The 26908-nt window shown below is 34.1% G+C and overlaps 1 long non-coding RNA gene across 1 annotated transcript in view; it reads right to left on the bottom strand.

Annotated features, from left to right (window-relative positions):
* The window catches only part of LOC129471393 (uncharacterized), a 319359-nt gene that overhangs the window by 112251 nt on the left and 180200 nt on the right, over positions 1-26908 (bottom strand). The gene's annotated exons all lie outside the window — the stretch shown is intronic.

Here is a 26908-nt window from a genome sequence, read left to right on the forward strand (position 1 = left end):
AACTGAGAAGTAAGAACTTGGCTCACATACAAACTTTTTAACTAGTGAGGGTTGAGGGGGTTAACATACAGTTTTCTCTGACAAAGAGGTTGGGCATTTAAGGCAAGGGGAGAAATATTCATGTCTTTTTCCAGAAAAGGACAGTGAGATTCTCAGAACCAGAGTGTCACCTTCCTTTTTGTCCTCTAATGACCTCTTTTGATCATTGTCATGGCGATTGTAAACTGTCATGGCGATTGTAAGCTGTCATGGCAATTGTAAACTGTCATGGCACTGGTGGGAGTGCCATTTAGCATGGAAATGAGATTATAATGAAGTCTGAGGGTTTTTTTTTTCAAGTTGTTCAGTCAGCCATCTTGGTTCTAACCAGTCCTAGCTGATCTGATCACAAAGGGAAATTTTATATTGCCAGTGTCCTGTTTCTTAAAGAGAAGCAGAGTTAGGGCAATGCAGAAATTCAGCAGTGTCATGCAGGCATTACAGTGGGTTACAATATTACCCTCATATTGCTTATTACAGAATGTAGAGATGCTGTATATTAGCATGTTTAATTATTTTTTCCCACTAGACTGTGAGTTTCATAAACCTTGTCTCCTTGTTCACTGCTCTATCTGCATTATCTAGCATAACACCTGAAATGTAGTAGGCTATCAAGTATTTGTTAAAAGCATAGATGGATTGAGAATATTTATTAGGTGCTATTTTGTGTTAGGCACCATGCTAGGATGTGGAACATAAATGTTAATAAAATTATACTCACAAAGTGTAAAATTAAGTCAAGGAGATATTGATAGTAAGTAGTCTGGGATAATATTCATAATGAATAAAAAAACTTTGGGAACACAAGTTTAAAGGGTCAGAAGAATAAGCAAGAATATCCTCAATTTTTATTATCTTTTGTAAGGGAAGTTGCTTGAGTTTCCCCGTGTCTAGCCCTGTGTTTGGATCCTGTAGAGATTCTAGTTTGCACATCTCTATCTTCAATTACGTTATCCAGACATAACAAACACTGAAACTTAAGAGAACTTTGACAGTTATAATTGGTTTCTGATCACCTAAGACTAACTTTTATCTTCATTAGAAATCCTTATAAAGTCATAGACTCAGACTTTTCAAATCTTCTGTCCAACTGCAATCTTAGATTAAACTGAGTAATATAGTCTACCTAAGGGAGAAGATGTTGATTCAGACCTAAAAGCTGGAGTCCGTTAATTTACCCTTGTCCTACCATCCAGATTTATGATAGATAATTGAATCAGCCTGCCAAAATTGGTACTTGCCTTTACTTCACCCATTGTAGTCCAAATCAAATACGCTAGAATCATATTTGAAAGCACGTTATAATAGCTAGTAACTGAATGTAACAATTTCTCTATGCATGAATAAAAAGCACTTCTGTAAACAACACACTTAGCAATGGAATAAAACACATGTTCATAAAAGCAAATGTATCTATGGAATGCGTTAAACTTTGCACAGCAATAGCCAGTCAATTATTAACACAATTATTTTTTAATATTCATTCAATATATACTTTATTCATTTCTGGGGAACTATGACTGAATATATTATTTCAGAAAATATTCTAGGTACAGTACATATAAAAGGAATTACAACGACTTTACTTTGATATGTGATTTACTGGTACATGCCTTGAACCTAAGACACCTGGTACTTGATCACTTATGTGCTATTTACTACTCTTTTTAAGTGAGGAATGTTTAGCACTATTTTAGCATTTTTTTTTTCAGGCTATAAAGAAATAGATGCATCTAGTCAAACTTAAAAATAGAAATAATCAGTCATAATCCACTCCTACTAAGTGAAAGACAACTTACAACTCTCAGGATTTTGATACTGATAACTTTTAACAAGACAGGCAATGGTGTGTTGGAGCTGGTTCAAACCTGTTCACGAGCACCACTTGGAAAGTTACTTTTCATCTTCTTTTTCTTTTCTTTCTCTTTATATTGCTCTTACCTTTTTGTAAAGGAATTCTACAGTGTTAAGCTACTCCATTTAAAATTTTCTAATTTATCTGACCATTGCTTTCTCATTGAAAATGTCATGATGAATGTTTATTCCAGTAATGTTGACTTTAGCACAACCATAGTACCCATATTGAATAAACATAATACTTTGACCTCCAATTTGATTACAAAAATATATAATATATAATAATATATAATATACAATGCATTACTCCACTCTGCCTTTAAAGTTTGACATTCAAAGTTCACTTTTTCTTCTTACCTCTTTTTGGTCATGCACCGTTAAAAAAAAAAACATCAAATGTATTATGATGATACCCATAGTGCTGGAAACTGTAAATTTATAATTGTACCATTGCAATTTATCGTGAGCTGAACAGTAGTGGGAATTGACAAGAGTAACAGATGTTCTCTGTTGCAACAACTCAACACGGATATAGTGGCAAAGCAGCCATGGAAGATATGTAAACAAATGAATATATTGTGTTACCATAAAACATTTTATAGACAATGAAATTTGAATTGTATATAATTTTCACATGTCATCAAACATTATATTTTTTGGAATTTTTAAAAACATTTTAAAATGTAAAAACCATCCATAGAATGGAAGCCATACAAAAACAGGCTAAGGGTCAGATTTAGTTTGCTAACTCCTACGTAGATCCATCTGCTTTTGTGTTTCTGAGAAATGTTTAGTACTACACCTAATTTCAATTTAGTTAACTTTTTTTGATCACTTTCCACTGCAATTAATTTTAATATCTTTGGAAAAGTTAGGAGCTGATCAATCTCACCATCATAATGGTACCTGTGGTGGAGTGGAGAAGGTCTCTGTGTACTCCACTCAGAGAGTCAGAAGTCATGCTTTAAAAAGTTGGTTTCATTGTGCATTAGATCATTCCTTCTTTACCCATGAATACTTTTCAAAGGAGCTCTGAGTGCACTTTATGTTGGTAGAAGTGTAGAAAACTAGCTAAGAATTAACTGACATATCACTTTTCCATGGTTATCGACCATTACACTTAACTCTCTTGGGAATCTTATGAGAGGAAGGGCTGCTTGAAAATACCAAAAATATTATAAAAGAGTCTGCTTTCTCGGTGTAAATAGGTCTCTATTTCCTTAGGTAGATTGTAAAAATGCTCCCATTTCCAATCTTTCCCAGTCTTCATAACCTTTACTGTGTAGCTTAGACTATAGGCTCAATTATGTGATCTGTGTTGGTCAATGGATGCTAGTAAGCATGATTCAAATGGAGGCTTAAAAAACGCCTGTGCAATTGGACTTCTGTGCTTTTCTATTGCCATAAAAAAAAAAATTGCTGAGTTCTCTCACTGGTCACAGGGGAAGAATAAGAATTGAGTATTAGAGCTGCTAAAATATGCCCCAGACAAGAGACACAATGACCTCACCATGGCTGACTGAGGTACTCGACGTTAAAACAGAAGTAGGTGGCCATATCTAGGTGAGGGAGCAGTCACGCAGTCTGTGTTCTTCGGAAGATATTGTAAAAGTATCACAGGACCTGTCTTTCTACAGTCAAGCCAGATTAGTTCTGTTGTCACTGCCAAACTGAACTGTAGCTAGACTATCCCCCACATGCCCTCCACCTCTCCGTTTGAAAGAAACATCTAAAAAAAGACTTTTGGCGGCTTGGAAACAGCCAATCAGACCTCATCTGCCCTGGCCTATAAGGGCTAAGCTGTATGAGCACTCAGCTGTATTGACCAATCAGAACCTTTATGCCTTCACTAATCAGAGTTAAGTGAGCTTCAGTATTTCATTTGCATCAGTGGAACTTATTGGGAACCTGGGCAGGAATTTTTGCTATAAAACCCAAACCCGGTCTTTGTTCTCTGGAGCACAACTTATTTTTACACTAAAAAGTCAGTTTGCAAACTATTAACTAGAATAAAGGCTCTTTCCTGCAAATTCCTTTCAGAGAAGTCTTGTTCACAGGGCCAACTTGCTCGTTTCCCCAGGTGAGCCCATTTAATATCAGCCAAACACAGTTGAGATTAGCCTATTCCAACCCTCCTCAGTCATGAGATATAATAATAATTTCTTAAGTCATAAAATTTCCTATAATTTTTAATACTCAGTTGCAATTGCTAGCTCATAAAACATAACTACAAAGGCCTATCGGGCACTTAATCTGTGCCTGAAACTATGTTTTACTTCATATAATCTTTAAACAGCTTGATGAGTTTAGTGCCATTATTCTTATCTTAGAGATGGAAATGTGTTATAAAATACATGGCAAAACTCTTGCAGAGCTGGAATTCGAACTCAGATTATCTGACTCTAGAACCTAGACTTTTACACAGTATGATTTTCCATCCTTAGAAATCAGCTGAACTATACTTATTTGCCCTCAAAACTAAGATTCAAGATCTTCAAGATTGTATCACTAATAACTTTAAAGATATTAGACTGTCTACATCTTTATTGGAGTGTTTTTGCTTTAAAAATAAATAGATTAATTCTTTTTCATAGTTGGTCACAAAATTACCAATGGCATGTTGGGCTAATGAATGCGTTTAATGCACTACTTGAGCTCCTCAAGCAAATTAATCTAATATTCATTTATACTAAATTATGCCCTAAGGGCACCTGTAACCTATCATGTTTATATGATGGATATAAGATTCTGTGCTTGGTATAAGTATAGTAGATTTTGAATAACACTAATTAACCTCTTCAATACCACTTCTAGCTCTATATGCTTAATATATGATATATTTGTCATTTGTTTGAGGGCTGGTCATAGTCTACCTGGATACAGTTTAAATTATTCCTCTGGTATAAATAATATATTGCTCCCACCTACTGCAACTGAACAAAGCTATTACTAATTATTTTAAGACACTGGCCAATTTATCTAAATTTTCTTTGAAACCTTCACTGTCTTGAATATGTTAATTGTGAGGTGTAACTACTACTTTTAATAGCAACAATAATAATACTGAGCATTAACATTTTATGTTTGGTTTATATCATTATCATAGCTAGAGTATCTTTCTCTTCTGTGTCCATCTGTCAAAAAATCTCCAATTTTCAAGACCCAGTACAAATGTGTCAGTCTTGTTGAAACTTCCTCCAATTTCTCATTCTAGAATTCATCTCTTATTCCTTCGAATACTTTTAGAAAGTTTCTAAGGTTCATTTGATAGTGCTAATCATATTATATCTTATATTTTGCTTAATTTATTATATTTCTGAAGATTTGAAATCTACAGAAAATTGGAAGAATGGTTTAATCAATACCTTTATATGCTTCACCTACATTCATTAATTGTTAGTAAGTTTGCTCTATCTGTTTCTATAGACACTTTCTTTTATTTTGTGCTGAATATCTAAAAGGAAATAAAAGGTGTCATGGCATTTTTCCCATAAATAATTCTGCATGCATTGCCTGGAACTAGATTATTCTCATATATAATCACAATATCATTATCATATCTCCAACATTTAGCATTGGTAAAATAATATTAACTTTAATAGGGTCTTTATATATATTTGTCTATTTGTACCAATAGTGCCATTTATATCTGCATCTGCTGCCCTCAGGATATAATTAAGGTTTACACAATGAATTTATTTTTATGTTTCTTTGATTCCATTTTTCTGCAATGGCACCCTCAAATTTTTGCCTTATCTAAGATACACATAAATAATATGTGCATGTATATGTGTATGTCTCTCTATATATATTATATTCATGTATATATTCATATGTATAGGAATCTAGGTTATTTTACTCATTGTAAGATTCAAGTTAGACATAGTTAGACATTTAGTAATAAAACTTCTAGCTAATTTATTACACTAGCAGACATACAATCTTAGTATTTTCATCATCATTTAGCAAATTCTGATCATTTGGCTAAATTTTATCCAACAAGCCTTTCAAGTATGTATAACTTCTTTCACTTAAGAAATTTGTGAGGTGGTACTTTGAAATTATGTACTATTCTATATCCTAATATGTTTCACCCAATTATTTTGTGTATATTGATGATCTTGCTTGAATAAGTTATACATGAGAATAAAGCAATTCCTGTTGTCCACCTTACAAACTCCAGATAGTGGTCAAAATGTAGTCCCAGGAGCATCAGTATCAACATCGCCAGGGAACATGTAAAAAATTCAAATTCTTATGCCATACCTCAGACCTACTCAGAGATTCTGGGGGGTGGAGACTAGAAATATGTGCTTTAACAAGTAAGTCTTTCTAGTGTTTCTCATGTGCAATAAGCTTTGGGAAATCACGCTCTAAATCTAATTCTGTGCTAGAAGTTGTCATGGCCACCATCTGTGTATAGGTATAACTTGACAACTCCTTAGATTGGCTGCATCTGAAACTTTTAACTTTCTGCTCAGGATCTTTCTGCCTCTACGTGGGATGCTTGCTCTCTCATCCACAAACCTGGAAGTACAAGGAAGTTAATAACTCATGGGACAGCCTTTGAACAATGAAGAACAGTAAAGCAGTAGATAACTGTTCCCTCTTTAGTACCTTCATGGTACAATTCACCAGTGCATTTTTTATAATTCTTCAGATAGTCATAACAAAACTGAGCCTATATTGGCAACAGTGAGTATCAGTTCAATAATGTACCCTTGCATGAGTTTTCTTTTTTCTTTATACTTTTTCCAGATCCCTATTTCTCTTCCCTGGAATTACTTCCCAATATAATCCGCTTTCATAAATGCTATTGTTTCTAGCTCTGTTTTCTTCGTATAATAAAATTTGAGAGATTTAGAATCAGAAGAGGCACTGAGAATCCCATTCTGTGTTGGTATACTAGAACTGAATCATTCTCCATCAGAAAATGATATAAAGGCCCAGACTACTATGGAAATTAGGGAGATGATCACCCTGGAATGCAGTAGAATCACAATTATTAATATTTTGCCTGGAAGTGATTTAGTCTTAAAGGTATGTATAAGTTGAAGTACAGGTTTATGTGGTATTGGGACATTTGAAAGGAATAGGGGTCAAAGTAATTATACTGTTGGGGATTTAGATGATTTTTTTTTTTTCCTTAATAGCTTAAAAACCTTGAAAGAAGAAAAGGACCCATTTAGATTATAGAAGTTAAAATTCAAGGCATACTGTGAAAGTCAAAAGGCCTCCACAGCAGTGTTTAAAGACATTATATTCTACAGGGTTAACTAGGCTGAAAATTAAACCCAGGAATTAATTGTAAGGGTAGTGAAGTTACAGAGGCGACTGCATGCATCGCATTTACAAGCCTCTGTGTTTAATTCAGGTTCCTGACAGGAAAAGATTAGGACTCAGACCTGTCTAGCAAGAGGATATTTGAGTTATAACCCTGAGATTCAGAATTGATGTTTTGCCTGGAATCTGAGCTGATACAGATTCCATCCCATGGAGAGAGGAGGAGCCACTCCCGCCACATACACTTCCCTTGTCTAGAAGTGCTGAAAGGGCTCACGGGTTGATGCTTCCTTCCCTCAAGATTGTCCTCTGCTTCTCTTCATTGCCTCCAGACCAATAACTAGGGTCATGTCATGACACAGCCTGAGGAATAATGCCATTCAATTTGTGGGAGAAAATAGTATGTATACCTAGTGAGTTATAAGACTTGCCCAATATGTCCCGGGTAGAACCATAGATGGGAATTGATCCTGAAGGTATCGGACAAGAAAATGTGGAATATAAAGCTGGATAGAGAAAAGATTATTGATTGTTTATGACTCAAGATTTTATGTACTGGCATGAACTAGGAGCTGGTCTCAGTATAAGAATGTCCAGTTAAAGCTGCCATGTGATGATGGCTTGTGGTAAATAAAAGAGATACCAGAACTGCCTTTGCAGTCAATTATGGAAGGAGTAGAATTACTTGACTTGTATTACCAGAAAATGTCTAGAGTTGGAGAGTTAAGAGATGATGTCTTTTGATATAGTCGAAAATTAAAATTATTCATCAAGTTTTCAGATACACCTGAGTTTTATTTTATATATATATATTTTTTAATTAATTAATTAATTAATTTACTTATTTCTTTTTTGAGATGGAGTCTTGCTCTGTCGCCCAGGCTGGAGTGCAGTGGCGCCACCTGGGCTCACTGCAAGCTCCGCCTCCTGGGTTCACGCCATTTTCCTGCCTCAGCCTCCCGAGTAGCTGGGACTACAGGCGCCCGCCACCACACCCGGCTACTTTTTTTGTATTTTTAGTAGAGACGGGGTTTCACCGTGTTAGCCAGGATGTTCTTGATCTCCTGACCTCGTGGTCCACCCGTCTCGGTCTCCCAAAGTGCTGGGATTACAGGCTTGAGCTACGGCTCCCATCCCGTGAGTGAGTTTTTAGGACAACAGTTCATTGATTAATGTGAAGATAAGTCTCTTTGAACAATGACTGTAGAATGGCTACATAAGTATATAATAAATATTTTATTAATATTTTGTAAAGAATCCCGTAGCCAATTGATGAATTTTACTGTGGGTAAAGGAACATATTCGGACATATCTCAGGCATACACTGTATCAAAGGATATATAAGGCTACCATAGTTCTCATCTTAGAGTGGGAGAGAAGAGTCTAAATGTTAAATACAGTTCTGTCTCAATTTATCTCACAGCCAGCTCACAGTATTCACTGACCCAACGCATAACCATCTATGCAGCCTCTAGTTCATAATTAGTATGCATAGCAATAGGAATTGAAATAACTCATAAAAAACCCATTATGCTAAGGATTAGGGGAAACTCTTGAGTATGCCCACTTCTCCATCCAAGATGGTAAATCAGAAGAAATATGTCATCTTGGGAGATGATATCAAATACTTAAAAGATATAGAACTGGTGGTCCTATCTTAATTCCGTTTAATTGCTCTCTCTGGTGCCTGACTAAAGAAAAAAAATAAACAAAAACAGCACACAAGTCAAAGAATGCTAAAGATTGCTGGCAAGCACCAGAAGCCAGAGACGCAAGGAAGGATCCTTCTCCAGAGTCATGCATTAGAAAGAGCCTGCTTCTGCTGACATTTTGATTTCAGACTTTTAGTCTCCAGAACAATGAAGCAATAAATCATGTTGTTTTAAGTCACTAAGTTTCTTGCTACATTTTTTCTTGTGGCAGCCTTAGGAAACTACAACCCTAATGCATTATATCATGGATTATTATGCATATACTTGTAGTACAAAATAGTTTACATGTCTTTATGTGTTTTAAATTGTTTAATATGTAAGCTTGTAGACAGTTTCTAATCGTTTAACTGAGTGTTCAAATGCACATCATTCATTATTGAAAAACAGGAAGATAACAGGGATTTTCAATTTTTTTCCCCTATAGTGCCATTGGTAATATGATCCACACTTTCACTGCAAGTCCAGAAAATGTAATAATTAAATTGAGGAATGAACTAATGAAATTAAAAAACAGAATTCCTGATATTGTTTGGCTGTGTCCCCAGCCAACCCACATCTTGAATTGTAGTTCCCATAATCCCCAAGTGTTGTGTGAGGGACCCAGTGGGAGGTAATTGAATCATGGGTGCGGTTACCGCCATGCTGTTCCACTGATAGTGAGTGATTTCTCATGAGGTCTGGTGGTTTTATAAGCATCTGGCATTTCCCCTGCTGGCAATTCTCTCTGCTGCCCTGTGAAGGATATGTTTTCTTCACCCTCCACCACGATTGTAAATTCGCTGAGGCCTCCCCAGCCATGTGCAACTGTGAGTCAATTAAACCCCTTTCCTTTATAAATTACCCAGTCTTCGGTGTTTCTTCATAGCAGCGTGAGAATGGACTAATACGCTTCTTATGTAATATTTATGTAGTGAAGCAAATAATGACAGGCTAATTGATGCTACAGACAACACAAATTAATAAGATATATATATATATATATATATATATATATATTTTTTTTTTTTTTTTTTTTGAGAGAGTCTCACTTGGTAGACCAGGCTGGAGTGCATTGGCACGAACTTGCTCACTGCTACCTCCGCCTCCCTGGTCCCGGTTCAAGGTTCAAGCAATTCTCCTGCCTCTGCCTCCTGAGTAGCTGGGATTACAGGCGCGCGCCACCATGCCCAGCTAATTTTCGTATTTTTAGTTGAAACAGAGTTTCACCTTGTTAGCCATGCTGGTCTTGAACTCCTGACCTCGTGATCTACGTGCCTTGGACTTCCAAAGTGCTGGGATTACAGGCGTGAGCCTCCGCGCCAAGCCAGGTATTTTTAATATACATTGAAAGTTTATAATAATTAACAACTTTTAATAAAGTCTCATTTATGCAGGTTGTTTTTGTCATTGTTCTGGTTGTTTAGGGGTTTTGTTTGTTTGTTTATAGTCCAACTGTAGTTAATCTACTGACCCTTTATTTGCTGATGCCTTGTAAATCCCATTATTTTAATCTTATGATTCAGGTACATTTATGTTAATCAAAATGAGTTAGTTGATTTAGATGTGTATTTCTTGCTAACATAGTATATTAGGCATGGAATTTGAAGTGGCAAATGATAACTTTCATTTTGCAATATTAGATGTCACCCCAATTTTTGATAATTAGTTAAATTTGTTCTAGCCATTAAAAAAATAAATTGAATTTGTACCATTTTCCTACCCCATGTATGTTTGTTCCTCCTAGGCTATACTGAGTGTGTAAGTCTTGAGGACATTTAAAAGTATTCTTTTGTCTAACATTTTCTACTAGAGATCCAACTTTTAAATTTTATTTTTAGTTGTGGTAACAAATAAATAGCATTAAATTTACCATCTGAAACATCTTTAGGTTTACAGTTCAATACTGTTTGGTATATTTATATTGCTGTTCAACAGATTTCCACCACTTATTTTTCATTTTACAAAGCTAAAACTCTGTTATACCCATTAAACACTCACTTGCCTACCCTCCTCTTCCCCTTCCTCCAGCTGTTGGCTTCCATCCTTCTATTTTTTGCTTCCGTGATTTTGTCTACTTAGATGCTTTATATGAGTGGAATTATATAGTATGTATCATTTTGTGATAGGCTTATTTTAATTAGCCTAATCTCCTGGATATTTAACCATGTCATTGCATGTAACAGGGTTTCCTTCCTTTTAATGGGTGCATAATATCCCAGGGTATGCAAATATGTTTTATTTTTAGATCTAGTTTTTAAAGGGTCATTTTCATTACATATGATGCTGCTGTTTTAAAATCCAGGAATCTTATTTAGGGCTTCTAGTGGATGTTTTAATTAAATTTCTTCCAGACTCCCTATACTCATTTACACAATTTTATCATAAATTGTTTTATTCTCCTTAACTGTCAATTTCACAGTTAGCTTAGATATCAGTGAAGTATAAGATACTAAGTCCTAAATTGTCCTCCAATCCCTCTAAAATACCAAGGAGTAGCAAAGCAGCAAATTTTTTTGAAGTTAGAAAATAAAATTTCTCAAATCAGGGCTAATCTTAAAGTTGGCAAATAAAACCTTGCATTTGCAGGGGGTAGGTGGTGGACCATATAAGTATTAGTTAAACATTGAGTCAGGCAGCAGTTGTACGGGGAGAGGGTGTTCACAAACAAGTGTTTAAAATACTCTAAAACGCATTCATTCAAGCCATCCTTAACAGCTTCCCTACCTCAAACCTCAATCCTCATCTGTAAAGTGCTGTATCTGTTCTGCTATATTTATTTGGTTCTATCACATTGAGTCATCTTTGTTAAAATGCTCAAACCTTTTCTTCTAATTGCTACTTTCCTCTTAAGTGAATACATTGCTTATTTTCTACTCCTCAGATCATACAGCTCAATTTTCCTTCCTTTACATACTCCCCCCGCCCTCTCTCTCTCTGTATATATACGTATATACATATGTACATATATACACACACACATATATACACACATACGTATATTAATTAATTAGAACTTTATCTTGAATTCTTATATGGATTTAGCATTGGTAAGCAACACTAAGACTTAGATGAGAAGCAACAAACTTAAGATTTAAAGCATAATCTAAAAATGAGAACAGCATTTTGTTCTTCTCTTTTTTTTTTTTTTTTTGAGGAAATCTCTAACATATCTTTGAACTGAGAAACAGAATAAATTTTCTGGTTGTGCAGTACCAACTGTGGAGTTGGACTTACTGCCTTTTCAAAATCAGGCTCCTCATTTACTGGCTCTATAACATATTTAGGCCTCAATTTCCCTATCTGTGTAAAAGACATAATTATGGTATATAATAGTGTTGCATGAATTAGATAAGATAATGTTAGGAACTTCAGAACAGTACCTGTCACAAACTAAAGCCCCCCAAAATATGAGCTACTCATTATTATCAGTAGTAGTAATACATTTTTTGCTTAATTATTTAAACAATCTAATTTGTCTATAAATGCATATGTGCACACTGAATATTTGAAACAACATTTTCTATACTTGCTTATGGAATGGTTTTCCAATCAGACCACACAATATAAAAGAGGTATTGTATTATAAACTTCCTTATAGATATATGGTTTTATTGTATTGTTATCATTATCATACAAGAATACAGACAGAATGGTTTAGATTTTTTTTTTTTTTTTTTTTGAGACGGAGTCTCGCTCTGTCACCCAGGCTGGAGTGCAGTGGCGCAGCCTCGGCTCACGGCAAGCTCCGCCTCCCGAGTTCATGCCATTCTCCTGCCTCAGGGTCTCGGAGTAGCTGGGACTACAGGCGCCCGCCACCACGCCCGGCTAATTTTTTTTTTTTTTTTAATAGAGACGGGGTTTCACTGTGGTCTCGATCTCCTGACCTCGTGATCCGCCCGTCTCGGCCTCCCAAAGTGCTGGGTTTACAAGCGTGAGCCACCGCGCCCGGCCTTAGATATTTCTTAGGCAGTGCATTTTGTACTTTTTCCCTTCAAAGTTGGCTTTAGTATTCTTTTGAGAGTGATCTTTTCTCATGAAAATCTTCAGGAGCAAAGGAGAAGGCAGTGTAATTTGTTCTTGATCCGTTGGGCTCTGAGAAAGCTCTCCAAGGAATGTAGAGATAAAAATTGAAATTTTCTCAGATTCTTCTGCACCTTTGTTTTACTTCTATTATAAAATGCTTATAAGTATATCCTAAAATCTAGTTGATATATAAACAATGAGTGATAATTCAAGCTGTTGATATTTTCATGTGAAATATATACAAGATATATGTTTTGGACAGCAGGAATATATGGCTTAATATTTATTCATATTTCCAAAATCCTGAGCAAGGGTTAAAAGATATTGTGGACACATCAGTGTTTGATAAATTATCATTGGACTACTCTTGTTAACTTAATGACATCAAGTCATAATTAAAAATGGTTGCTGAATGATAAACATGTAATTATCAAGTAAACTCTTCCTGTGAACAATCTCACTAATACTGAACATATAGCATAACTTCTCAAGATCCTCATGTTCTTATATAAAAAGTAAGAGCAATGAAATATATACCTTCTGAACGTTATTCATTATATATGATTTTATCCAAAACCAAAATAAACATTTAAGGCAGAACTATACCATTCTTTGCTTTTTTAAATTTTAAAAATATTAACTTTGTTACCTTTTGTAAGAAATATTTTATTAATAATTTTAAAAATATGCAATGATACCCTTGTTACTATTTCATGGTTTTCTTAGCATTATGAACATTCCTCTATCTGCTCTGCATCCTCACACTCACATCCACTTATTTGCAAACATCATTAGCAATAAGCCACTAGACCAAGATATGCCGGTGCTGTTCTTAAATAAAAGGATAAGAAGAGCAAAATGGACCCATTGTGCTAAGATGCTTTCATATTAAGGATCTGCTTTTGTAGCTAAGCTGCATACTCTTCCATGTTCTATACCTTCTTTTGGTTTCATGTGAAACTTCTGGTTTGTTTACCAGTGAAATCTGCTCTACCTTTGCTGAATAGCCTGTCTGTAACTGGGGGAGAGGAAAAGATGACATAACTTTGCTCGTCTAATCTTACCCGGTTCTATCTCATTTTTTTCTTCGTTTCTTTTTTTTTTTTTGCAAAAGGTCAATGCTTATTTGGCTTCTGCTTCTCCCTTCCTTGGCATCTAGTGAAAATAGTTGCAGGTTCTGGCAGCCAATGAACACAGGCTCCAATCCCAGTTCTGCTACTTACAAGCTGTGTGCCATTTGGCAAGTCCCTTAAAATATCTGGCCCTTAATTTACTCCTTTATTAAGTAATTATAGCAATTCCAAAATACACAGAATTGCTGTGAGGATTTTATTATATACTAAACATGAAATCCTGTATACCTGGTGGGTAGTTAACAAATATCAAGACAGAAAAGAGGAAGGTACCTTTATTTCTAGTCCATATTTTTGGCAAATTCTCTTAGTCACTACAGTCCTCCAAGTTACAGGCCATTAAACTTTTGTTAGATGTTTATGTAAAACTTACAAGACTTATGTCTACTAGACCAAGAACTCAGTGATGAATCAATTGTGGAGCTGGTAATCAATTTCTAATTGATCTGTCTGTGTAAGTTTAGGTATTTTAAGTCTAAGCAAATACGATTTTAAGTGTACACAAATCTTATCACCATACCATTATGCCACAAAACACAGGAATAAAATCTTAATGGTAGTCACGTTGTGTGAAATAATTCTGATTATTCCAACTGGAACTTAAAATTTCCAACTAAAATAGCTTTCTAAGCAGCCTTTGTTCCTTGATTTAGTACCAACACTCCATTACTATATGCTGTTAACATAAGAGAACCCATAGGCTTATGAAAGCCAATTGGCCAGTTTCACTCCCACCCCTTTACATATGCATACACGCGCACACGCACACACGCATGCACACACACACACACACACACTGTCCTAACAATTGAGTTCTCAGTAACGGATCCTTGTCAGCTAGCTCATTCAAGGCAGTCACAAAGGGCAACAAGAGGAATACCTTTGGACCGCACATTGTGGCTCCCAATGATTCCATGCCATGTTGAGGTTGACCACTGGGTGTTTGTTTAGCATGCTAACCCTTCCACATACCATGTCTGGTAATGTAAATATGGCTTTCTATCTTTTTAAAACCAATTATCAACCTATAAAATTATTGGAAGATTACTATTTTTAAAATCTACCAAAATTAAACTGATAAGATATTATTCAAATTATTGCTTAGAGTCTGCTGCATTTCAGATGTGGTTGATGTGTTCTGTGCAGAAGTGCATGTTATAGTTACATCATTTAATCAATATTAATCAGGCAAATAAAGACCAAGAAAAGAAATTATAGGACGTCTTATGCTGAAGAAGTAATGCCATTTTAAAATACTAAACTAGGCTGACATCTGGAGTTGTCTGTTGATTAATCATTTACCTCAGTGAAATAGTTCAGATTTGTATATATGGTTCAGATATACATATCCTATGAGACATTATCACTTATCAGGTTTGAAAGCTGAATAAAAACCTAAGGGGAAAATAACTCTAAAGAAAAATAGATTTGTAGAGACTTGGAACCTTCCGGGTATGAAAAATCTGCCTCTAGAGAATTTGTAAACAGTGTATAAGGACATTTCCAAATGTAGATAGACTATAGAAGTATACTCAATACAAAAATGAGGGTTGTATTTATTTTTCCGGAATAATATTCTGGAATTCCTAAAATAAAAAAGCAAATATAACAGAAAATGAAGATAGTGATGTTTTAAAGTTTATTTTGGGAAATCCTAGTATTTAAATAAATACAGAAATGACACTACGAATAACATTCTCACCACTATACGACTAGAAGAAAAAAATGAATTACTTCCAAAGTGCAAAAGATGTTACCTAATAACATCCACTCACTTTAAATATTTTGAATGTCACCATGTTAGATAGTACTGAATGATTATTTCAAAAAGTCAGCTCTCTCATCTCTTCCTTACCTCCACTATGAGAAATGGAAAAGCTAAGTATGCATATTGCCAATCACCATGTTTAGCTAGAAATTGCCACATAACTCCTGTTATGTTATAACAGGAACTTTCTGGTAAAAGAAAGATTACTCCTGTTTTAAATGAGGACATAATACTTGTAAAAAATCTTTTTGTGACCATGAGAGATAGCTGAATCACCTGAAATATTGACCTTTTGAACTAACATTAGTTGCTACCTCACTTCAGTTTCCCTAGTATATAAGAGTAATAATCCTTTATTAACAAAAAAGTGTTAGTCTGGTTTTCTATTATTTACTGCTGAAATATTTCTGGTTTCTGGATCTAGTTATATATATATATATATGCATACAGATAAATATGTGTATGTATATATATAGGTATATATGTGTATAAATATATATATGCATTCACTGTGATAAATATGTATTACCGATTTTGAACGCCTTATTTTTGTAATAAACATAAATTGCAACCCCATACTACTTGAATTGTCAAGTTGGTGCAAGAAAATGTTTTCAAAACTCTCCAAGGAACCCTAGTGATCCCTACAAAACAGAGCGTTGCAGGTATGTAGAAAGATTAGGTAGAATATTATAGGTTATTCCAGTTTCAACTAGAATGGCTCTATTTTGTAAGCTTCCAAGTTAGTATTCTTTCTAGAATAAAAAATAATGATATGATATGGCTAAAATATTTCTGAAAAGCACTGATGGAAGAAAAAGTAAATATTAGATTATGGGTTGAAAATCCTGAGTTCCTGCCCCACTTCCATTTTGTGATTTCTTAGCCAAATTGCCTCTAATGAAACAACTTTTAAATCTTTAAATGCACAGATACCCCCTACATCCATTCATAGGCGCGTTTATTTGTACATTTAAATATAAAAAATTTCTGAATTTCACAGAAAGTTTTATGACAAAGACTCACAAACTTTTAAGCTCTGTTTTTGTAAATGTTTATCTGGAGGTGTTGTGCAGGTATATAAGGATCTAAAAGGGTGAATTGCCTAATATTTCTAATATGTACTTAATCATTTACGTAGAATTGCAGACAAATTGAAATGTCAGTAGATGAATCTTTGCACCTACCTCACATATAAAGGAAGAAAATTGCAATATAGACGTTGAATCTCCATCTAAAAGGGAGAATACTATAGTTAATTTGACCAAATAATATTTTCTGTATATGTTTGTTTTAATAAAGGTTATATACTTTTATATTCATATGATACTGGTATCCTTAGATAACCTCTATAAAACAGATGTAAAAATAGAAAAAAACATTAAAAACGATTCATGAATGTATATAAAAATAATAAAAGTCATTCATTTGAATACTAAAAATATCCAGTTTTCTCTTATACACTTTACATGAACCTTAAAAGGGTGTGAAATTCAAAGCAATCTTTTTCATGTAATTAGTTTAGAAAGTCTTCTTTAAATTACTTCATGTCAATTTTAAACTAAAATTAGTTTGAAAACTGTAGGAAGATATAAAATTACCATAGTAACTCGAAATTGAAAAATGAGATCTTTAGCAAAGAAGAATTTTATTTCTCCAGAAAAAAAAAGAATATGTTTTCTCAAGGTTGAATAATACTTAGGCGATTACCACTAATTCTCGTATCATAGTAGGAAATGGGTTAAAGTAGCAGCGCCTAATATTTGTTCATTCCATGCCAAGATCTCCAGTGTTGGCGGTGGTACCCAGTTTTGTCAAAATAACTCACATTGGAATCATGATGGAAAGAATAGTTTTATCTCTGAAATGATTCCTATAATGCGCATCTCACTATATGGGAAAGTACCAAATTTGGAGCTTGAAAGGAACATGAAAATAATTAGGTGCAACCCATCTAAAATTCCTCTATGCATTCTTTGTTTCTTCTCCAAGTGCTTGTGCCAATCCTGATAATGGCTCTACTCCCTTACAATTTCAATTATAGTTTGTGGGGTTTTAAATTATTTATCTGTTTTTTATTATTCTTTAGTCTCCTGTCCTAATATTTACCCATTGTCACTAGCTATGACCTTCCCTGACAGACTTTTCTTTTTAACACAATTCTATTAATATGGATCCTGTGTTCTTCTTTTCCTTTTTTCTCTCTTCCTACTCTTCCTCTGCTTTTTCCTCCTCCTCCTCTTTCTTATTTTTCCTTAATACTGTATGATAATGGAATTCTCTCATTAGTCAAATTTATTTTAATTATAGTTTATCTGCTACTACTAATGATGTCTTTCCTTTGCAATAGCCACAACAGTCAGCTTTTCATTATTATGAAGTGACACATTCTTAAAGAGTTTTTGTTTGACCTTTCTTTTTTCTTCTGGCATCTTCTCCTACCAGGGATACATCCATCTAATCACCAAAGTTAATCAAGTATTACAATGATCTCTGGTCATGGTGACAATCAACTATTATTTTGTTGGCACTTATAGGTCTTTTCAAATGTCATTCAATTACAACTCTCTGAACTTCTAGAAGTTATATTTCTGGCAACATCACAATTCTTGAAGGCAACATTTAATCACTTCGTTAGAAATATGCGAATAAGTGTTAGTATGCATATTGCTTATTTTGGTTTGGCACCTGCAAATTCTTTATGACAATTATCTCATTCTCTCCTCAAAACCACATTTTGCTTAAATAAGGTACCACTAAGGAGATTTTTGAAAGAACATTATTATTTCAGGGTAGCAAATCTGTGTAACTCCACATTCCCCAGTGATTCTAACCGTTATCTCTTTCTCTATTGCCCTACAGGTAACCAATAATCCACTGGCAGCCCTAGGCTTGAAGTCTTCATGTTCCTTAAGTGAGCAGTGGGGACACATTATATCTTTTGAGTGCTGTCATAACTGGAAGATTTCTATAAAAGACTTCTCATATTTTTCTAAAAAGCATATGTGTTTTTGCTCTTAAAAAAATGATCTCAATATCCAGTAGATATGCAGGGTAGATTTACTATAGCATGGTGGATATACTTTATGTAGTTGTTAGAATAAATGAAAATAATTTTATTATATTCCTTCTCTAATGTTATATTTAATACGATCAAAATTTTACATAAACAAAATTACCTTTTTGATCCTCTCTGTATTTGCTCCTGATTTCAACAAACCTTATCTTTAATTTTTTAATATTTACATTCTGTTCCATAAGCATAAATCCATAATGCTTTAAGTAAAAATTAATGTTCAAAATTGAAAATAATAACAAGGAGAAGAAAGCTTTTATTATAATACTGCAAATATATTAAGAGCTCAATAAAAAGCTGTTACATTTGGTTTACTGAAAAATATTGTCCCTAGCATATGGAATTTCTAATAAATTATAAGAAGCAGGTTAAATTTTCATATTTTTCTAAAGATTCTGAATACTTTTGTTTATTTAATTGCAGAGGAAGCATCAAGCCGGCTTGCCATTATTTTCCCACTTTGTCTACTGAATAACACCCACTCAACTTACTTTTAGATATTTTGAAACTGTTTGATGGCCTTTGGACCAAATACTTTCTGAGTCAACTGCTCATCTATTATTTTGGTGGGTATGTCCTCACACCTTTTTGCATACCTCATGTTTCTATTTGTTAATTTCTACTTATTCCTGGTTGAGTCACCTACTCAAAATGTTGAGTAGGAGGGGAACATCGGTGTCCTTGCATGTCTGAAAATGGCTTCACTTTGTTTTTATGCTTGATTAATAATTAGTTCGGAAAAGTTCAAGGCTCAGAATGAGTTTTCCTAAAAAAATGTAAAGAATTTTCGTGTCCATGGCATTTCATAAGAAATACTCTTGATGGAATAATTTTCTATTCAAAATTAAATTCTAAGTAAATGTGGATGAGAGGTCAGGGGCTCCCTTTCAACTAGCTCCACTCATAGAGTTGAGGCTCTATCAAAGGTGTGTTATGCCAAAAAACTGTGTCCTGTGTCCTGTGTCCTGGATCACCTTTCCAGCTCACGCATAAGGTAGAGTTTCCACACCAGCAGAAGCAAGGTAAGGAGACTCATACCTGCCACTCTGACCCAACAGCATAGTCATAAGGCATATGTATCATTCTAACATAAGTGGGTCACTGTCTGTATTCCTAACCTTAGCGCAATGGCTCAGAGGAATTTTCCTAGGTAGAGAAGCAGACATAAAGAATGAGGACTCTAAGACTCTCTTTAAAGAAACTTTATTTGGAACAGATCATGGGAAAGGTCAAGACAAAGGGTACATTAGAAAAGAAGGTGATTTACAGGGTAGCAAGAAGAGGCTGATAACCTTATAAAAGCAATAAGCTAAGCCATAGGGCCGCTAGTTTACCAGAGACAAGTAAGAAAAAAGCTAAAAATAACATCATAGCACAGAACAAAACCCAGTTATTGACCTCAAAACTGTATCTGAACATGAGCCAGGATTTAATTGTGGAGCAATGTAATTGAGTAAAATTTGGAACATTTTATGTCCCAGAGCATTGTCAATAAAATAATAATAACAAAGCAAAGAGCTGGAAGTGGTGAAGGCTAACTCTTGGGTATGATACCAATGAAGGCAGATAGCTAACCAGATAAATCACAGAAAAGACAAATAGATCCCTGCTAAAACCACTGTCATTCTGGGGTAATTGTGTATATAGTTGAAGCAGTCTTCACTGAAACATGATATCTGAGGCTTCACTTTCAGAAAAAAGATGACTAAAATTGTTCAGTTAAGTCACTAAAGAAATAAACAAGCAAACAACAGCAAAAAATTCTGGTGCAATAGGTATCAAGAACTGCTGCAATGTAGTATTTAAAATGTAGTTTCAATAAAAAATGTAAAATATGCAAAGGAATAGATAACTGACCTATGCAATAAAAAAGCAGACAAGAGAAATAACTTGTGAAAGAGTCCAGATGTAGAATTTAAAACATAAGGTCTTCAATATAGCTAGTAAAAATATGTTCAAAGAACTAAAAGAAAGCATGCTTAAAGAAATAAAGGAATGTGTGATGACAATTTCTCATCAAATAAAGCCTATATATAAAAAGATAGAAATTAGAAAAAGGAACCAAATGGAGATTCTGGAGTTGCAAAATATAATGACTGAAAGAAAAACCATAGTAGAGAAACTCAATGATAGATTTGATGTAGAAAGTTAAAAGATCAGCAAACTTGAATATAGATCAACAAAATTATGCAATCTAAAAAACAGCATAAAATGAATAAGAAATAAATACACAGAGTCTCAAAGAAATGTGGGGTAACGTTAAACACATTAACATACATATAAAAGGATTACAAAAAAAAAAAGAAAAAAGGAAAGAAACATGGAGAAAAAAAATCAAAGAAATAATGCTTGAAAATTTCCCAAGTTTGCTGAGAAACATTAATGAAAATGATCAAAAAGCTCAATGAATTTTAGGTAGAATAAACTCAAAGATTAATACTCGGAATATCACAGTAAAATTGTTGTATGCAAAAGACAAAGAAAATCTTGCAAGAAATAAGACTAAAATGACTCATCGTGTACAGGAGAACCACAATAACACTAACAGCGGACTTCTCTTGAAAAAGAAAGGAGGCCAGAACGCAGTGGGATAATATATTCAAAATGCTGACACAAAAAACCAACAACGTCAATCAATAATCTCATGTCCATCAAATCTAACTTTCAAAACTGAAGAAAAAAATAAAGAAATCTCCAGATAAACAAAATTACATTACATTCCCACTGCCAACATTGGGGATTACATTTCAAATGTAATGGGAAGTGGTGGGAAGTGTTTGGGTCATGACAGCAGAATCCCCATGAATGGCTTGGTGCTTTCCTCCTGATAATGAGCCAGTTTTTGCTCTGAGTTCACATGTGATCTGGTTTGTTTAAGGAGTAGGGCACTTCCCCCGACTCTCCCTTGCTTCCAATCTCATCATGTGATGTGCCTGCTCCCCCTTTGCCTTCTGTCATGATTTTAGCTTCCTGAGGCCTCACCAGAAGCAGATGCCAGCACCACGCTTCCTGTATAGACTTCAGAACCATGAGTCAAAATAAAACATGTTTTCTTTGTAAATTATCCAGCCACAGGTATTTTTTATAGCAATACAAGAATGGACTAATACAGGAAGTTACTCTATACAGTAATTCAAGCTTGCACAGACACAAAATAAAAGCACTGAGAAAGGTTGGTATAAAGATATGTTAATCTAATTCTGTACTCCTAATGCATACAGCAAACAATGACAAAATTAAAGGGCAAAGTAGAAAATTTAACAATGATAGATAGATATTTAAATAACTCACTTTCAATAATGGATAGAACAACTAGTCAGAAGATGAAGGAAATAGAAGATTTGACAAAGACAATAAAGTAACTACATCTGATACACTTAGAACACACTACTCAACAATAGCAGAATACACATTTTTCTCGAGTTTACATGAAACATTGTAAAAATAAATCATTTAAGTCAGAAATAATTTGAACAAATAAAAAAATACAAAAATGTATGAGATGCAGCTAAAGCAGTGGTTAAAGGGAAACTTATACTTGCAAATACCTATATTTAAAAAAGAAATATGTCAAATCATCATCCTAATCCTCCAGCCCAAGTCACTAAAAAAGAAAAGCAAAATAAACATAAAGCAAGCAGAAGAGAGGAAACAATAAATATCGAGGAACATTTAAATAGAGGATTGAAAATCGATTTACAAAATCCACTAAATCACTAATAATATCAAAATAAACAATAAACAAAATCCACTAAAAAAGAGTCAATAGCTTAAATCATAGACTAAATAGGGGCCATTACTACAGATATTACAGCAATATAACTAATTGTAATGAAATAATATAAACTAATATATGACAAAAAAATTATCTGACTTAAATAGATCCCTTCTTAGTCTGTTTGTGCTACTGTAACAAAATAGCCATGACTAGGTAATGTACGAAAAACAATAATGCTTTTTCATTGTTGTGGAGGCTGGGATGTCCAAGATCTAGGCATCAACAGGTTTGTTGTCTGATGATGGCCACTATCTTCTTGCAAGATAGCACACTTGATGCTGCATTCTCTGGAGAAAGAGACCCCTTTCACCTGGCACAAGGTAGAAAGACAAGTAAAATAAGGGCTGAACACTGCACAAATCTTCGTTATAAAGGTCTTAATACCCTTAACAAAGGAAGAAGTTCTCTTCAATACCATCACATTGACCTTTAAGTCTCAACATCTAGATTTTGGAGGTGACACATCTAAACTATAGAGACACACTCCTGAAACTGACTCAAGAAAAAAATAAAAAATTTGAATAGACCTATAACAATTAAAGAGATTGAATGAATAGCTTAAATACTTCTTAAAAAGAATATTCTAGTCCAGACGGTTTCACTGGTGAATTCTACCAAACATTTAAGACAAATTAATATCAGTTATTCACAAGATCTTCCAAAAATTAGGAGAGGAAGGAACAAAATGTCCTTTCCCCAGTGTATAATTTTATCAACTCTGTAAAAGATCATCTAGCTATGGATATGTGGTTTTATTCTGTTTTTTTTTTTCTATTCTGTTCCATTAATATATGTGTCTATTTTTATATCAGTATTATGTTTGTACTAGATGTTGAAGTGTAATTTGAAGTCAGGTAATGTGATACCTCTAACTTTGTTCCTTTTGCTTAGGTTTTTTTTTTTTTTTGGCTATTTGGGCTCTTTTTTGGTTTCATATGAATTTTAGAATGGTTTTTTCCTAATTTTGTGAAAAATAATGTTGGTATTTTGATAAGAATTTCACTGAATCTGTAGATTGCTTTGGGAAGTATGGCCATTTTGATATTAATTCTAATCCATGAGCATTGGATTTTTTTTTCCAGTTGGTTTTGCCATCTGCAATTTCCTTCACCAGTGTTTTATAGTTTTCCTTGTAGAGATTTTTCACCTCCTTGATTAAATATATTCCTAGATATTTTTGCAGTTATTGTAAAAACGTGTATGTTTATTGCAGCACTATTCATAATATCAGATATGGAATTAACCTAACTGTTAATCAACAAATGATCAGATAAAGAAAATGTAGTATATTTACACAATGGAATACTCTTCAGCCATTAAAAAAGAATAAAATTCTGTTATTTGCAGCAACACAGATGGAACTGAAGATCATTAAGTGAAAAACACTCAGAAACAAAGACAAATACCCCATTTTCTTACTTATAACTGAGAAATAAATAGTGTGTATACAGGGACAGAGTGTGAAATGATAGAAATGGGAGACTTGGAAGGGTGGTAAGGTGTGAGAGAGGATGAGATATTACTCCGTGGATACAACGTACATTATTCAGGTAATGATTATACTACAGGTCTAGACTTCACCAGTACATAATATATTCATGTACAAAAAGTGCACTTGTTCCCCTTAAATTTATGCAATTAAAAAAAGATAATTTTATACACTGAATTTAGAAGGAATACTTCTAAATTCAGCATATAAGGCCAAGATTATTCCAGCACCAAAACCAAAATGATCACAACAGAAACTACACACTGATATAACTTTCAATATCATCACAAAAATACAACAAAATACAAGCACAAAGAAACTAGGAACATATTAAAATGAGTATTCACCAAAGGGAAGTGTGCTTTATTTCAGGACTACAAGGTTGGTATAATATCTATAATTCAATTAATGTTACATACCATATCAATATAACAAAGAACAAAAAAGTGGCCATATAAATAAGCATAGAAAAGGCATTTATCAATTTTGTTTTTTTTTGAGATGGAGTTTCACTCTTCTTGCCCAGGCTGGCGTGCAATGGCACGATCTCGGCTCACTACAATCTCTGCCTCTTGGTTCAAGTGATTCTCCTGCCTCAGCATCCCAAATAGCTGAAACTACAGGCACATGCCACCACACCCAGCTAATTTTTGTATTTTTAGTAGAGATGGGGGCTTCACCATGTTGGTCAGGCTGGTCTCGAACTCCTGACCACTGGTGATCCACACCTCTTGGCCTCACAAAGTGCTGGGATTACAGGCGTGAGCCACCACTCCCAACCGCATTTATCAAAATGTTATAGCCCTTCATAACTAAAAATACTCAACTAACTACAAATTTAAAAATTATCAATTATTACAGGGCATCAATGGAAAACCTACAGGTAACATTATATTTAATGGTGAATGACTGAATGCTTTCTCCATAACATGAGAAACAAAAGAGAACTGGAGATACTACCGCTCACAATATTGTACTGTAGAATATAGCCAAGGAAATTGCTCAAGGAAAAGGAATAAAAACATCCATATGGGAAGAGAATTATTAAAATAATCTCTATTCACACATAATATAATATTGTGTATATAAATTTTTTTTTTTTTTTTTTGAGATGGAGTCTTGCTCTGTCGCCCAGGCTGGAATGCAGAGGCGCAATCTCTGCTCACTGCAAGCTCCGCCTCCCAGGTTCATGCCATTCTCCTGCCTCAGCCTCCCGAGTAGCTGGGACTACAGGCGCCTGCCACCATGCCTGGCTATTTTTTTTTTTTTAATTTTTAGTAGAGACGGGGTTTCACCGTGTTAGCCAGGATGGTCTCCATCTCCTCTCCTGACCTCGTGATCTGCCCGCCTCAGCTTCCAAAGTGCTGGGATTACAGGCATGAGCCACCGCGCCTGGCCTGTGTATATAAAATTCTATTGAGTCCCCTAAAATATTTAGAACTAATAAATGACTCAGTAAGGCTGAAGGATACTAGATCTATAAAAAACTAATTACCTTTCTACATACTGGCATGGCAGAAACCAGAAATGAAAGTTAAATCAACTCCCTTTACAACAGCATGAAAATAATTAAAATATTTAGGACTGAATGTAACAAAAGGAAGGGAAAATATGTACCCTGAATATTACAAAATTTTAAAAAATAATTTAAATAAAGCCTAAATAAATGATAATAAATTACATGTTCTTGGAGCAAAATACTTAATATTGTTAAGATTACAATATTTTGATACCTATCTGTGGAATCAATGTATTTCCTACCCAAATCCCAGTGCTTATTTGTAGAAACTTACAAGCAGATCCTAAAATTTATACAGAAATATGAGACTCAGAATAGCCAAGTTATCTTGATAAAAATAGAAAATTGGGGAAACTTATCCCAATTACAAAATTTACTATAAAATTTCAATAATTAAGAGAATATGGTCTTGATATAAGGATAGGCATATAGTTAAATGTAATGGAATTGCAATTCCTTAAACAAACTCACATGTTTACAGTCAACTGATTTTCGACAAGCGTGCCAGGACAAATCAATGTGGAGAAAAAGTAGTATTCTCATCAGTGGAGCTAGGCAAGTGTGTATCCATATAAATAAGAATGAAACTGGGCTCCTTATATACAACATACACAAAAATTACCATAAAGTGGATCATAGATTTAAATGTAAGTCTAAAAATAAACAAATTTTAGTAAAACATACGGGATTAAACCTTCATGACTTTAGATTAAGCAAAGCTTTCTTATATATCCCAACAAAATCACGAATAACAAATAATAGATAAATTTGATATCATCAAAATTTGTTTTGTGTTTTAAAGAACACCATCAAGAGTAAAAAGAAAACATGCAAAATGAAAGAAAACACTTTCAAATCATATTTATAATAAAGGACTTAAATCTAAAATATGTAAGAACTCTTATAACTCAATAATAGTACGACAACTAGCCAAAGTAAAAAATGGCAATGCATCTGAGTAGACATGTTTTTCCCAAAGAAGATATAAAAGTGGCCATTAAACACACAAAAAATACTCTCAAGATCGTTGGCCATCAGAAAAAAGCAAATCAGAACCACAATGAGATAACAGTTCACATCCACTGGGATAGCTAAAATCAAAAAGGAACTGAGATAATAAACTCAAGATGGATTAAACACTTAAACGTAAGACCTAATACCATAAAAACCCTAGAAGAAAACCTAGGCAATACCATTCAGGACATAGGCATGGACAAGGACTTCATGACTAAAACACCAAAAGCAATGGCAA

This window comes from Symphalangus syndactylus, chromosome 21 (genome assembly GCF_028878055.3).
Source record: "Symphalangus syndactylus isolate Jambi chromosome 21, NHGRI_mSymSyn1-v2.1_pri, whole genome shotgun sequence".
Classification (NCBI taxonomy): Eukaryota; Metazoa; Chordata; class Mammalia; order Primates; family Hylobatidae; genus Symphalangus; species Symphalangus syndactylus.